This window comes from Rhipicephalus microplus, chromosome 4 (genome assembly GCF_043290135.1).
Source record: "Rhipicephalus microplus isolate Deutch F79 chromosome 4, USDA_Rmic, whole genome shotgun sequence".
Classification (NCBI taxonomy): Eukaryota; Metazoa; Arthropoda; class Arachnida; order Ixodida; family Ixodidae; genus Rhipicephalus; species Rhipicephalus microplus.
Genome location: NC_134703.1, coordinates 225,124,578 through 225,140,796, shown reverse-complemented (window position 1 = coordinate 225,140,796; position 16,219 = coordinate 225,124,578). Strand labels below are relative to the sequence as shown.

General features: G+C 42.4%; 2 protein-coding genes across 2 annotated transcripts in view; both read left to right on the top strand.

Annotated features, from left to right (window-relative positions):
* pyd (zonula occludens-like protein polychaetoid) overlaps nt 1–16,219 on the top strand; it is a gene marked incomplete at its 5' end in the record, with an annotated part of 754,603 nt that overhangs the window by 66,554 nt on the left and 671,830 nt on the right. The window lies entirely within an intron of this gene.
* LOC142813835 (uncharacterized) overlaps nt 1–16,219 on the top strand; it is a 213,605-nt gene that overhangs the window by 81,066 nt on the left and 116,320 nt on the right. The window lies entirely within an intron of this gene.

The window sequence follows — 16,219 nt, the reverse complement described above, 5'->3', positions numbered from 1 at the left end:
AAAATGATCGAGATATGCAATCTCTTTTTGCAACAGCGCAACTGATAGCAACTTACACATTTACCATCAAACTTACTCATGTGATAGGCATCAATTATCTCACGTGTGGCCTGCAAGTAGTGCTTGCCTACTACCTCGCAACGCTCAAACAGGAGCACGTAGCCGCAGTCTCGGCACTGAATTCCGAAGTATCTTTGAACCGCAGTGTGCACATTATTATTGTGCTTGCTCTATTAAACGGTCTTTCGAGCACCTTCCAGTTTGCCCTATGTATATCTTACTGCAAGATAGAGGAATAGCATATACGACACCAATTACACAAGGTACAAAGCGAGTTCTGTGTTTTCAGCTGGATTATTAACCAACTTACAAAGCCTTGATAGCTTTTCCTGGGCAGAAATTGCAACAGTGATACCAGTGCGTTTAGTTTTTTTTTTTCAGCCTATGTGGAACATTATGCAGATAAAAGACTGCAGCTCAGTTCATTGGAACTGACGCATTTTGAGGCTGAGATCACCCTCTCTAATTTTTCATTTGAATTTTGATGTTTGAAGTTTATTCATAATCGAAAACATATAACAATGATTTGCTTTAAGAGCTTTTCCGCAATAGCAGAAATCAAGGCGTTCAAGTAACCAACGCTTGAGAGGCACTCTACCTGTGTTTTGGAACTGCCTTGCACCGAGCGCGGGCATGACCTCCTAAAAGCTTTAACAAAACAAACATGAATGATACCTCTTTTCACCTGTTCTGAATGAGCTGAGTGGAAAGGTAAAAGGGGTTTACTACTTCCTGGTGAGAAGAGCCAGCACAAATAATTGCTCCGAAGAAGGAGCGTGTTAGATATAAGAACCTAATCAAATTACCAGACAGTGGCTCATGATTAACTTCCAGAGGATACAAGTAATTTTTAAACAAACCTAAACGACTAGGGACAACAACTTCAAGAATGGCATCCAGGCACTCTTTCCTATCCTTGTTTTTTTCGCTCTTGTAGTTACGCTATAACTACTTCTAACTTGCGCTGTTCGTATAATCAGTTATGCCTTACATGTCATATGACGAGGGTCCAGCTGGTGTGTACAGAAAAGCCAACAGAGCAAAGAAGCCTGGAACTCCCCGACATCTTGTAAGGTCACACACAGGAGCTGTAAATTAAGTTGACTATATCTATAGGGCGTGTATGTAAGAAAAAAAAAAAGACAGATATGGTGTTTGTGACACTATCACTTCATGTCTGTGAAAGTGTGAAACCAAGACATTTAAGGAGACAATAAAGATGGCTATCTTGTTGTGTCTTGGAAAGAACCTACAGAATAGCTGTGCACGAAATGAACAGGGGTGCAACAGCTGCACCAAATGCGTCGATTTGATTCATTTTGCCATTCTTGCCCCGAGCTGCGCCAAACCATGAAATTCGCTCAAGTTCCACCACACCGTGCCAAAATGCCCGACCAGCCTCAGAACTTTCTCAGTTGCGCTAATTTCAGCGAGAAATGGAGGCCACGTATGTTGCTCACCTGCAGTTTGAGTTATCAATAAATTGAAGTGCATAGACTATAACTTTAGACCACAATTATCTTATCACCCTAACCTTAATCTCATTAGGTCAGGGCACTCGCGAGAGGCGATCGACCACATAAACTAACAAAGCCGTGTTCCCAGCGGTGGCATTAACATGCCACAGCTGCTATTGCCACAGGAGCCAGAGCTGGGAGCGCATACTGCATTTTCCCCACGTGAACAGAGTCTACGTGCTGCGAACGTCGGTGTGGCCGGCGACCAGGTTGCTCACCATAACAATGGCACAAAAAACATTCTTTTGTCTTGATGTTGCAGTAGTTGCGTTGTACCGGGGATAGATATCCGGTGCTGTCACCAGACCAACGGGCATGCACAACTGTTACTTCATCTGGTAGACGCACCTTGCAAGCGACTCGAAAAGTTTTGCTTGTTTAGAGGGTTACATCTCAAAACAATTATAACAACTTAATCATTATGCAAAAAAAGCTATCCGTATTGTTCATAATTTATCATATCATAAACATGTTATCTCCTATTTCATTGTGAGTCAAATACTCAGAATTTTTGCAATGTATACTCATCGACTCTCTCAGCTCATTTATTCTCAATATGCAACCGTCTCTCCAACAATTCTATTCACTTACAAAAACAATTGCCCTATGTACCACTTCAGCATACATTTGGCATATATTATGCCAAAGACCATAACAAATTATGGACAACAATAATTAAACTGGCAAATTCCAAACCTCATAAGACCCACAAAGATTGAATGCCCTGTACCACTACAAATCACACACTAGCAGCCTTCGACAAGCCATGGAAAAAATATTTCTTTCACTGTGCTGATGAATTTTCATAAAATGCAATTTCTGAATGTTTACTCATTTAGAGCCTCATTTTGTTAATTATGTATTTCTTTACTCATTCTTTGTAATTTGTGTAGTGCAATGCTATTATTGTCAATATGTCTGTAAGTCTGTTTTTGTACCATTCCTTTTGCGTTAGTTGTGTATATGATATATCTTGTACTAAGTTATAGTTGTATTTCTGTTTTCTGCAATTCCGCCACTGTATACATGTTTTTCTACTGTTTATTTATGCGTGCTAGTACTTTTTGTTGATTATTTACCACACGCACGTGGTTACTCTTAGCAGTGAGTGCTAGATGTTTAGTCAGGTGATGTTTTTTACGTCACCTTTTGCCACTAACACCATGACAATGTTGTATTGTTGCAAAAATGAAGAAAAAATAAATAAAAACTAACAAAAAAAGGAGAGATGAGGGGGGGCGTAGGGGTTATCGAAAATTTATTGGCCTTGTTCTAATTCGAGCAGAATGCTGGTTAAACCACCTTCCCTGCTATACACCAGTGCCTTATGCAAAAGCATGCTATAATTCAGAAGGGGCTGTTGGCGTTACTTATGGGACAGCAAATTTCGTTCAGTTACTCACGCGTGTATACAACAGCGTAATTGTGAGCACTAGTATGATCGCTAACGTGTGAAAAAGTTACTGGCGATCATTTGGAGCAGTACATGACATTTCTGCTGTTCTAAAAAAAAAAAACAAAAAAAAACTGCGCGAGCTTTTTTTTTTTTTTTGTTCGCCGCCTCTTCTCTTTGGTTCCACGAATCACTTGACCGTCAGCTTGGCAGATTCACGTTTTAATTTAGGAATTCTGTCAAAGGATTTGTCAGGTGTGGCAAGTGCTAAAGTGAACCTTAACATTGTTTGCTCGGTGGGGTAGATCGAAATACTAGTTTTATTGAAACAGCAGTGCTCATTGTAGTTGATTGATAGACTTGTGAGGTTTAACGTCCCAAAATCACCATATGATTATAAGAGACGCCTTAGTGGAGGGCTCCGAAAATTTCGACTACCTGGGGTTCTTTAACGTGCACCCAAATCTGAGTACACGGGCCTACAACATTTTTGCCTCCATCGGAAATGTAGCTGCCACAGCAGGGATTTGATCCCGCGACCTGCAGATCAGCAGCCGAGTACCTTAACCACCATACCACCGGGGCGGGGCACTCATTGTAGTAAAACAGATAGCTGGGCGAGTTGGTATGTATTCATATTATAACTTTCTTGACGTGCACAAAAACAGGGCAATAAAAGGACAGAAAAGCACGCTCATCTTTACTCTGCATGATTTAGGTAATGTTGAATAGCTTGAACATACTATTTTTCTAAATAAAAGTCGTTTTTGCTCCCATTTGGTCCTTCATGTTAAAAAGATAGATGTTTTATTTCCCGTAGGCTGCTCTAAATTTGCATTTTAGTGCTCCAAAAGTAAGATACTGCTGCTGTAAAATTTGCTCCGAATTCTATTTCGGCTGTTGCACTTCTGAATGAAGCAGGCACATGGCTCAGCTTACTGACGTCTAGGAAAGGGAAAGCCCTGCAAATGATTAGCATGTTTGTTATGATCATACTCAAGGTAAATAACTGAGTTGTGAATTAGTAAAGTTAACTATGTTATTGCATCCAATTAATTGAGTACTGAGTTAATTAATAATACTTATTTAGGGAATATTGGCACGACTGTCTTTGCTTTGAGCCATCTTCGGCAAATGCTTAAGAGAGGGACCCTTTGGGTTTTTAATAAAAGGAATAAAATGAAATAGTTTTATTTCCCCGAAAAGAACATATTCAGCAGAACTGGGCCCTGATTTAAAAAAGTTCAGTATTCGCAACTTTCACAGATGGTGGTGACGCCATGCGGCCGGTGTCATAACTGTCGTTTGGGGGATGCCCGCGCAGCCAGCCGTTCAGTCGGTCTCACTTTGGCGGTTCGCTTGTGCTTTATATTTTGTCGCAGGCATTTTTTTTTTACGGAGATTCTTAATTCAGCAGTCAACTACCGAAGTCTGACGGTACTGCGAGTTGTAGTAGCAATGGTTTACTTTTTATTCTTTGCTCACTGTGAGCTACAGGTGGAAGAATCATGAAATGTGATAGATGCCGCTGTGCACGGGCCGTGCAGTCAAAGACGAGGTTTCCTGCTTTTCACGAGCAGTAACCCTGCAAGAGAGGCAGAAACAAAAGAAATGTTTGTACTCGAATCGCACCATTTCAGTCGAAGAATAATTGATTGATTGATTTGTGGGGTTTAACGTCCCAAAACCACCATATGATTATGAGAGACGCCGTAGTGGAGGGCTCCGGAAGTTTTGACCACCTGGGGTTCTTTAACGTGCACCCAAATCTGAGCACACGGACCTACGACATTTCCACCTCCATCGGAAATGCAGCCGCCGCAGCAGGGATTTGAACCCGCGACCTGCGGGTCAGCAGCCAAGTAGTAAAACAGATAGCCACTAGACCACCGCGACGGGGCTCAGTCGAAGAATAAGCACGCTCAGAGTTTTCCTTCAGGTGGGCGCGAAGGCTTGTCGAAGTTCTCCACGTTTTTATTATATCACTGTTTGTGGGTGACATTCTCAGGTTACCAGGGTCCCCCCTCCGTCTGCACCCACCCGTACGCATGCCTATGAGTAAAGACGGAGAAGCACTTCTTACAAATATATATATCTTTTCATTCATCTTTTTTTTCTAGACTGTTGGACTTTAAATTTATTCTGCGCTCATCACATATTTTCACTTGCTTATTACTTTATTTTTCTTGCTGTGCACATACGCCAACCATAATGTGGTGTGGCTGACAGTGATTAGTGAGGCAGCCTATCCGCCGATTTTTTTCGTTGTTGTCCTTCACCTGGAAGACTATATATGATGGAAATAAATGTTTCATTTGAAATTAATAAATCTATAGTTATGTAATCAGCTTCCAAGCATGCTTGAAATTTTGGTACATGCTTTACTACCTCATTGATCACGCTTGTTCACGTAAATAAACCAAGTTTCTTGTGTTTAGAAGTGCGTTAAAGCAGCGTTTCTCCTGTGCAGAGCAATAACAGGCTCGAACACCGACATCACGACTTACTGTTTGCTAGATCATGCGAGTGGATGGTTGCACTCTTAACAGCACCACTGATTATTTTGTAGTCGTGCATCATAGCTAAAATACATTAGACAAGAACGAAGGCTGCCACTTTTGCTTCCGTGCAAAATGCCTCGGATGCACTTAGCCTTGGAAAAGTGCAGCCATCCACTTGTATGACCTATAAGCTAAGAGTGAACTACTGTACTAGTAAGCAACAGGTGTTTCTCTACTGCCTGCAGGTAAAGAAAAAATAACTACGATCCATAGGTGCCAGTCACACATGCAAAGCCAGCGAGAATAACTCGTCGAGAAAAAATACACCCGTCCTCCTTTACTAAAGTAAATAATTCAGGGCAGTGCGTGAACTTGCTTTCATCGTTTCGTTAGTTCTCAATTCGAGCCATGGCTAGTGCATGTATTTCCATGGTCAGCAAGTCAGCAGGCACAATACTTGGATAGTGTTCACAAAGCTGTACGTTCATTCCTTCGCACCTCAGCTAACAATGCGACCTACGTTCAAAACTTCTTTTCCTTCAGTAATGCACCACACACGTGTTTCTCAACACCCAGTGTTATACATGCCAGAGTCAATGACCTTCTAAAGCACAGCTTTGCAACATGGTGGCTGCAACCGAAAATACTAAGCAGCTTGAAGTGACGGTCACCCCGTCGGTGACCGCTAAAGCAACGGCTGCACGATCCCCCAATTGACAGCCATGTTGGACTTACACTTGCGCCCTCTTTAGGCAGTGAAAGTTGCGAATTCAAGGGCTGACGGGGTGATGACAACACCATGGAGTGCAAGTTGTCGAAGCAAGAAAAAAAACGCCAGGCCTGCACGGTATGTGCAGCACAGTCACAGCGAAAGCTACAAGAACGGTCTTTCAGAGCCTTTTCAAAACACTCATTGGGTAACTACTGCAAGCACACTTGCTTGGTACTCACTATTGCATTAATAATAAACTTTTGGGTAGTAGGCCAGTATTCACTATGCTACCCATTGGAACTTACAGCGCAACACTAAAAAAAAAAAAAATACAGGACAGGGAAGGAGCAAAAGAGAAAGAAAAGACGGCGCTGACTCACAACTGTTGTTTATTGGAAAAAACGGGGTGAAAAGTATATATATATATATTGTTAAGGTCGCAGGAAGGAGGAAGGCAGGAGGATACGAAAAACAAAACAGGGGTTTATGGTACTATTTACACATATTTACAGACAAGAAGGGATAGTGGTTTCACAAACCACGAGCGTGGTGGTTGAACACTACATAGTTCAGAGCCCGATGTCCAGCACTCTGCCGCGTCGTTTTATGCCCTGTCGGGCTCCTCCTCTCAGAGTCGAACACCAATCACGCACACACAGGTGAGGGAGGCGAGCATGCAAGGTCCACATGAACACTGCACGGTGGTGGCGCCAGCAGGGCTCTTCCGCGTCGTGTGTGTGCCGCCACTCGAGAGTTCCCACGATCCTGGCAGCATACTTCAAAGGGTCCGCCGATTTTGTTCGCTCAATTAGCGAGGTGATCTGCGGTGGCCGTGAGTCTCCTCCAGGAAGAGGCTGTCTTTTTTGGCCTCTCTCGAATGGTTAACGGCGTCTTGGCGACACGACGTCTCGTCCTCCGGCTAGCACGTACAATGCATGACGAGCATAGGCAATCGGCCGGTCGGCTTGGTGAATGGGGATCAAAAGGGAGCGCCGCTCCTCGGTCAGCTCCGGCGCCGGCCACGCCAGCCACGCCAGCCCTCCTGTCGCCCGACGAGTCGACGAAGTCATCAGTCACGCTGCTGCTCGAAGGGACGACCAAAGGGTCCGCACTTGAAGGACGGGACTCGCCTCTGCCCGCCGCCTGGTCTGGATAATCACTCAAATACTTGACAGCGTCCGTCAGACCGGGCGCCGAAGGGATTGGGAGACGATCGCCAGGCCAAACCTAACAATATATATATATATATATATATATATATATATATATATATATATATATATATATATATATATATATATATATATATATATATATCCTCCTGACTTCCGGGTTGGATTTTGGTCCACGGAATTTCCTGAAACTTTCACAACTGGGTGTGTAGGTGACGAAGATAAAAAGTGAAGCTTATTATTTCCGTTATGCCTGTGCTTTTGGTATGGCGTGATGTCTAACTAATTGGACGCTGAAACTTAATTAAAGCGTTAAGTAGTGGGCCTGAAGCAACACAAAGCAAGGTTACTGAAGAAAAGTGTGACAAATTCCGGAATAACTGCAAGCTATTATTCAAAAATTAACAAATAATAAAAAAACCAACAGAAAGGTGAACCTTAACTTTCGCCGTTTAACTTCTAGAAGATTGCCCTGTTGAACGCCACCATGTTTTCTTCTTTGTTTCGCGATCTCCTGGCGCAATTTCGACAAAACTTCATGGAGGGCGCCAGTAGATGTCCAAAATATTGGACAAGTGGTTTTTGAGGAAGAAAACATGCTGAGATCTTTGTAGTGATGGGGTATTTCATGTCCAATATTTTGGACAAATCCCCATAGCTGGAACTCAGGAGGATATATATATATATAGGCACTGGCAGCCTACATCCTGTCCTGTATTTTTTCTGATGTTGCGCTGTAAGTAAGTTCACGATGGATCCTAACCAACTGGCCCAAATTACCGTCTTACTTCGCTATGCTATTTTTCGTCATTCTTCTGAGAAGCGTGGTATCCGCTTAACAACTTTCAAGGAATTTTGTGCCGATTGTCCATGCAGTGGCTGACGACGATGAGGAATTGTGGCTGAAGTGGGTATGTGCCACAGTTGATAGCGGAATAAGAACAAGCTTTTGTGATGGTTTGGAGCATTGGATGGCCCACTCGTTACGCTATTCGCATTATGCAACGACTGGTTGTTCTTTTGCAGTTTTAAAACGCTTTATAGATTGTTGTAACGCGATTGCTTTCACCACATCAAGCCTGCCTAAGGCAAGTTTGCCAACAAGTCCCAAGCACTGGCCTAGCTTAATGGTACAATACTGGGCTGGCATCCAGCGGACCCAGGTTGGAGCCCCACTTAGTCACGGGTGCTAGGTTTTTTTTCGAAGTTTGCGTGATGTGGTTACAGCCGGCGGTGGCGGCGAACAACTGTGCGTGGCTTGAGTTGTGATCTCATAACAACTTTCGCTGTAAAAATTTAACAGTGGACTAGCTCAGCTATGCCAGAGTATACGTAGCGTGGGATAGGTGGCACCACTCACTCAGGTACCGCTGTTAAGCTCAATGCTTCACACCTGGCACTACTCTCCGCCTTCAAGTTTTTCATGTGCTATAGTCTTTCGCACACATATTCAAACAGATTATTTACGAAGTGCATCTCGAAGGTCCGGTGTCTCCACAGCACATATAGCCTTGTTCTATTTCTTCTTGCTACGCTCAACGGCTATTTGCCAGGGAACAACCTAGGTATCCGATGAGTTAGGCTTCTCCGCTCTTTGGTGCTGCTCAGCAGTGACATTGCTCTCCTTCTTCGTGGCTATGCCACATTGGCCAACGCCACGAAATATGTATATAGGGCAACAGTAGGTGCATCCTTAGAAGAAGAGATCAGTGTGGCTCAAGGTGCATGAGCACTTGAGCTATGTGCAGAGAAAAATTAATAGCCTTACGACGCTCACCAATGTTTCAGGATCTGAGTGCTAAAAGCAGAATTATTCTAGATTCATTAGTTGTAAAGTAGCCCTGGGATGACTGAGAAGAACTGCACAAAGATTGAAGTGGTGAAAACAGATACAAAGATTTATTTCATGAAAGTGGTCAATTTTTAACTATGAGCACCTAAAACCCAGCTGGAATATATTTTTTATTCTCTGTAGGTGCATTTTTTTCTCAATTCAACTCTTTGCTTCTTTGGAGCAGCTTCGTGCACTTAGGTTGACATTTTGTCATGCCATGCATCCTTTCCAGCATCCCGCTGCAAGGAGCACGATCCTGGATAGTGGTTTTTCTACAGCTAGCATTAAAATGGCAAACTGTATTTGCCACAGCACTCTCAACGCTTAGATGAGAGGCAAACTGTGTTTTTGGCTGGAGGGACCAAATCACATTGTTGAGAGACTCAATGGCATTCTGGGTTCTGCCTTACTCACATCTTTCCAGAAGTTTCCTTGCAGAAAGACGCTTGTAGAAACTAGACCATTTTCACAAGGAGGCTGCAATTTTTCCACCGCAGCGCCATCTAATGTTTGCGATGTTTTGCCGCTGTCTCGGTGTATGAGGATCTGTGGTTGTATATATAGCGCATGTTCATGGTGTGGCTGATTGTCAATTTATATGACGCGATGAAAAATAGCCATGATGGCCTTTTCTATGGCAGGCACATAATTGGGATTACTCGTTAAGGCCCTTTCATAATAGTTAGTCAGCTTTTTAATTAAACGTCAATGATTACGTCAATTATTTTCTTGTGTTCACTTTTTATTTTACGCGAGATATTGTGAGTATTTTCAAGGTTTTTAAAGAAACAGGGGAGCAACTAAACTTTTCTTCAGAATTGCCGCGTCTAAAGCAACTGCAATTTCTAGATCTTAACTGGGTCTTCGAATCCCAGCATGTTCGCTCGTATTATTGTCCTAGATCCGTAAAGCGTATACTCAATTACAGGTCAAGCCACTCTAAGCTAGCGAAGAGAAGTATCGTTACTATGAGTTTGGGTTTTGCTCTGAAAAAGTCCTGCCAACACAGAATGAAAATGAGCTTTGACAGTCAAGTAAGGAAACTAGCACGAGCAGGGTATCCTAATGATGTCATCACGTCCGTGTGTAACAACATGATTAAGAAACTTAAATTTGAAGGGAACCACTTGGGGCATCGTGATGAGAGTAGAAAAGGTAGGAGAATAGCAGTAATTCCTTACCTTAATAAGACATCGCATGAACTTAAGCAACTCGGTAATAGATATGAAGTCAATGTTTATTTCTCAGCCAAAAGAAAACTGCAGTCTATTTGTTCTCGCATGCGCAGAGAGTTTCCGCAATGTCGCATGAAACACAGCAAAAAGTTCGTGGACTGCGCAATGGCCGTTGTTTACATGACTCCTTTTAGCTATGGTAAAATGTACATAGGTCAGTCGGGAAGGTGCATCAATGTTCGTCTTAGAGAGCACGATTCTTCTTTGAAACCCTTGGGTGCATCGCGGCTCATTGCAAAAAGTGCGGTTGTTATCCTCTTTTTCAGGATACTGAAGTGGTTTTTCGATCTCACTATCAACTCGTGAGTTGACAGAAGCTTTTCACATAAGAAAAAGAGGAAAACAATGCGTCAGCCAGCCTTCAGTTTTGCTGCACGATAAAGAGTTTGCTTTTCTAGATTATGCTCCTAGATAGTCTTTCTTCTTTTACTCTGTGTTCTCGAGGTGCCACGGGTGTACTTTTTGCCTGTGCACGCATGCATTGTTTTTTTGATTCTGTTTATACATTCTTCCCTTTCTAATAAATCGTTTAGTTGCGAGAAAGCGCTTGTCCTCTCTTCCTTTCTGTTTATTCGTGTGCTTGAACTGACAGTTATACCATGCATATCCAACTGGCCCAACTTTCGATACTGTTGTGAATAAACATAACCCCTTCATGTTAATATAAATTGTTAATGCCTTTTTCACCCAGATTTTGTTTGGGTGAAAATCTGGTGTGACTGCGCCTGCACATATGTTTTCGTGGGGAGACCCTTTTCGAAAACCACAGTTCCAAGTTGAGTGTCTTTCTTCTAAGTAGTCTTCCTTTTCTTCCAAGTTTTCACTCTTCTATGCCAAACTTGAAAAGGCGATTCTTCCAGCTTTCGCTGGGACTGTGCTGCGTGCTCTGCGCAGGCCTGACGTTTTTTTTTCCTAGCTTCCCTCATGTTGACGAAAAAGAAAGGATTTATTTTTATTATAATTCTCAATATTCTAAAGTCTGATACTAAACGATATCTGAACATGAAAACATGCAAACACACCAAGTGAATTTTTGATGTCTGGAAGGATTTAATGCACAAAGCCACATGTACAGATAGGATTATAAGTTTGAAAACCACACAACTGTGTGGCCCATGCTTTCTCATGGCTCGTTGTCTTCTGTCGAGAGTCTCTAAGTGCACATGGGTGGTCATTCTAACCCGTCGGCCTGCTTACTTGCCTGCAACATGCCAGTGCATAAGCCAATTAATGGAAACACGGATCACTGCCGCCAGTATTGCCGACATCACAGCAGCCACGGCATGAACTCTGCTTTTTCACGGTAAATAAAAGTGTCTCTTAGCAACAGGGGTTGAGACATTTGCCGAGCACCCAGCATTTCATTGTGAGAGGAAGTGCTTACACTTGTGGACGTACGCACACTGCGACATCCATTTATTGCTATACGAGGTCGCAAGATCTGGCATCGTAGTAGGCCATCGACAGATAGATCTACTGTTCGCTTTCTTTTATTGACAGGCCCTCATGGTTGCATGCTTGTGTAAAATTAACTGGCAATACGCAACATTCACTGTACACCTTTTGCTGTATTAGAATTTTCAAAGAGTGTGTCTATTCGTCAATCGGCAGACATGATGGCACAATGAAAAATGTGTGAGCCTAGTGGGCAGCAATAGTGATCTGCGCCAGAAATGTTTAAATTTTATGTAGTTGGGAAACAGTGCCGAGGTTGAACCAAAGTGTTTGGGGGTGCTGCCACACTGCTTTGTGATGAAGCACTGCAGGTAGTGGTGGCCACAATTAACAATATTCAACCAGCATGCTGGCATGCAGCAAGCGAGCTTGCAGGCCGGTGAGATAGAATAGCCTCGCATGCGCGCCCAGATGCTCCCAAGAGCTGGCAACGAGATGTTACGTGCTCCTAGGGCTGGGTGGAGATACTTTTAAATTGTATCACGATACGATACAAGATACCCAGACAAAAAGTACTTGAGATACAGATAAAAAATACTGTCACAAAAATTGTAATATTTGATACAATACTTGCCAATTGTATATTAGGATACTTCGATACATTTGCAGACTCGTTGTTATAGAACCCCCCGATTTAGTAGTGAACGCGTAAGCACAAAAAACACTACGTAAAAATTTTTGAAATGGGCTCAATTTGCCTTTGATAGAACATTTGGTATCTCAAAAGCTTTATATCAAAGTAAATTAGTTTACTGCCTAATAACTTATTAGGGTTTGATATAGCTGCTCTAGACACTCCGCCGACAGCGGTTCTTGCCCGTTGTTTTTTTCATTGATGGGTGTCGCTGCTGAGCTTGCCGACCAGCTAACGGACTGCACTCTAATCACACGAGCTTCAAGGAGAAGCTTTTGCACGATGGTGCAAAGACTAGTGTGCAGTTTCAGCTTGTCCATAAAAGATTGTTTCGCAATACCGAATGACTGCCTTACAGTGGCAACAACGGAGGTAGCGACGTTTTTATGGAACATTGTGTATACAGGCTGGCTTACATGGAGCGCCTAAAGCTGCTATTACTTATGTTATTCTTCTTATCTGCCTGCAAAAACCATTCTTTATCTATATACTCATTAAGTGTAATCAATTTACTTGAGTGGGAAGACATGTGAACCTCAGAAACGCCTTTTATCATGTATTGTCACGTGACAATGTATTGTCACGTAATGGTCACATCAGAAAGCGGCCGTCACTCTGGTAGAAATGAGCGAACTGGTGCCTAGAAAACTAAGTAATTCAAAGCACAAGCAAAGTGTGTTGTACTTGGATAGCGGCAAGACCTGCAGGTTGCGGGATCGAATCCTGGCTGCGGCGGCTGCATTTCTGATGAAGGTGGAAATGTTTTTGGCCCATGTGCTCAGATTTGGGTGCACGCTAAAGACCACCCAGGTGGTCAAAATTTCTGGAGCCCTTCACTACGGTGTCTCTCGTTATCATATGGTTGTTTTGGGACGTTAAACCCTACATATAAATCATCATTGGATAGCGGCAATAAGTTGCCTAGGCCTGTCTAATCTGATCATCGGCAGAACGTGTTTTGTATTTATACAGCAGCGATTACACCTTCCAGTTTTTTCCCTGGTGCGTGTGCAAGGTTGCGAATTTGATATAAATAATAATTGTTTACTTTATACGTCCTAAAGCTACGATATGATTATGAAGACCCCACAAGTGCAAGGCGCTGAAAATTTTGACCATGTGGTGCTCTTTAACAAGAAATCGAATCTAAGTACATGCACCTTTAGCATTTCCCCTCAGTTTACATGCGGCCGCGGAAGCAGGATTTGTGTCTAAGCTTAGCAGCACATTCTGAAATAATCGCGAAGCTTACATAGCATTGTGAGCGGCTTGTGCGAGAGTTCATAAGTCATTTAGTGACTTGGACCCAATCACACCTAGATAGCAAAAAAAAAAAAAAAAAAAAATAGAGTGTGTGGCGTCATTTTGCACAAATCCTCGCGAGACAATGTTGCTAGAGATTCACGTCATTGCGGCCTGTAGCGACGATTACTTGGCAATTACCTAGTAACAGTTTAAGAAAATGTGAGGATTAAGAAAAGGAAAGAAATTCTAACTAAAAAGAAAAGCCATTCTGTTTCAAGCATTCATGGTGAATAAGTTGAGATAAACTATGCAGGTTGCACTCCTGATAGCTATGGTAATTAAGCATGAAGTGTCGTCATCTTACCTGTTAGTAATCTAATAAAAAAATCAGTGCCAATGCAAAATCATATTAAATGACTCGTCGAAATGTTTACATAAGAATGGACCATTTGCAGTGATGCTGGTGCTGCTCCAATTGCTCTAAACTGCTCCAAAAGAGAAATGTTGCTCCATGCCACTGCATAGTGCAATATTTGCTAGTAACTGCTCCAAACCTGCTCCGAAATGGTGTGGGCAACTGAGCATAAGCAAAACTAAATGCAAGCTGTATACAGTATTATCTTGCTATGCTACTCAGTGGCGTAAATCCAGAAATATTGCAAGGGGTGACTCATATTAGGCCACGGTGGTCAATTCGTATTTTTAATATGGGCTTGTTTTTTATTTATGTAAGAATTCATGCTGTCAATAGACTTTAATAAACGAGCCTGCAGTCTGAGCTCAAGCAATTGCAGTGTTCTATTCAGTCTCTTTTTTTTTCTTCACATTTTTTGCGATTCCCATATTTCACACAGCTGAGGGGCATCTAACAGAGGTACGCTGTAAAAGATAAAAAAAGCCCTTTAAAAAGCTTATTGCACTATACTTAACTGATAACTCAATTATATCACGCGCTAAAGCTATACCCCGAGTGGGACACTTGCAAGGGTAGTCGTCCCCAGCCTGAACACCGGAAAAGTCCGGACTCTCTTGATTATCCACCCCACCCCTGATCTACGCCTACTATACAGCTTGTACACGAGCTGCATACTATCGTACGGCATGCTTAATAATAAATATAAATATTTATTAGATGCTTAAGTGATGTTTTAGACTTCAGGAGTCATTAGCAACATGCATCTGCTCCGAAAACATCAATAGCAGTCTTAAGCTATAGCATTTTTCTCTGCTCCAAAGACACTGGAGCCTCCTTCAAAGCACCATTTTTTCTGCTCCAGAATCTGCTCCCAAAATCAAAATGTTGCTTCCATCACTGCATTTGACATAACCATGTTTCTCAAATCCTTTCTCTATGATCTTTAAAATGGCTTCTTGTTATTTCTATTATTACGATGCAAACTCAATGGGGTCCTTTTACTAAGCAGTAAGCAGAGTGTTTGGTGCTGTATACTCAATGCACGGCCTATAATGACCTATTTGTCGCCCAAATCGCCTTGGCAAAAGAGTAAACACAAGTGAATGTGTAAGTAGTAGCAAAAATAGAGCAGACGACTAAATGCAAGAATGAAACAGAGAGCTTAATTTCACTGTACTTCACCAAAGGCATATCGAATTCACGGAACCCAAAAAGAGAATAGTTCAAAGCACTAGGTTATGTGTGGGATGAGGGAGAAGGACAACTGAGAATGCACTTGTGCTGACAATCATATGATTTCAAGAGCTCTTTGAACAGAAACAGCGGAAAGAAAACAACTTGATAAGCCAAGATATCATCTGATAGGTGCTTTTTCTGTTAGATATAGCATCAGTACCGGTGGTACTATAGTTCGAGGCTGGGGCCGTGTACCAGGATGCGTGCGGTCATTGCTCCACGCATTGGGGTGTGCAGTGCTTGCAAGTGGCTAAGGCTAAGTGTCATGGCACAAATGAAACTAAAAAGGGAAGAATTCTTCAAAACAAAAAACATGTGGGCAAGCAGAGAAACGTGGTGTCTGTTGAAACTGTGCGAACCCTCTCATGTTGCTCTGCTTCACCAAAAGAGGCACGCACACTTCATCGCCTCCCCTGACTGGTGGAGTGTGATGAAAAGATAAAATGACGTCACTGCCCATAGTTTCATTAAGGTGGCTTAGTAACACTATTAGCTGCCTGAGCATTGTAGTTCAGTCGGTGATTAATGTTTCACACGGTATATCGTTGTGACCGTAGTACCTTAACTCTTTCATTACCATGCCTATTATAATCGATCACCGGTGATCGACGCTTTTAGATCGTCGTTTATGGCATGGTAAATTTGTTTCTCATGCACCCAGCACTTTCTAGTAATTAGTCCAGCTACTCAATTTTCAAAATCAGCTTGAATTTGTCGGTTTTGGCAACATAGTGATTTTTACCAATCTTTTGCGCAGATCAATGTGTGTGTATTGTTGGAGAAGTGCACTAGGTTCACGAAATTGATAGA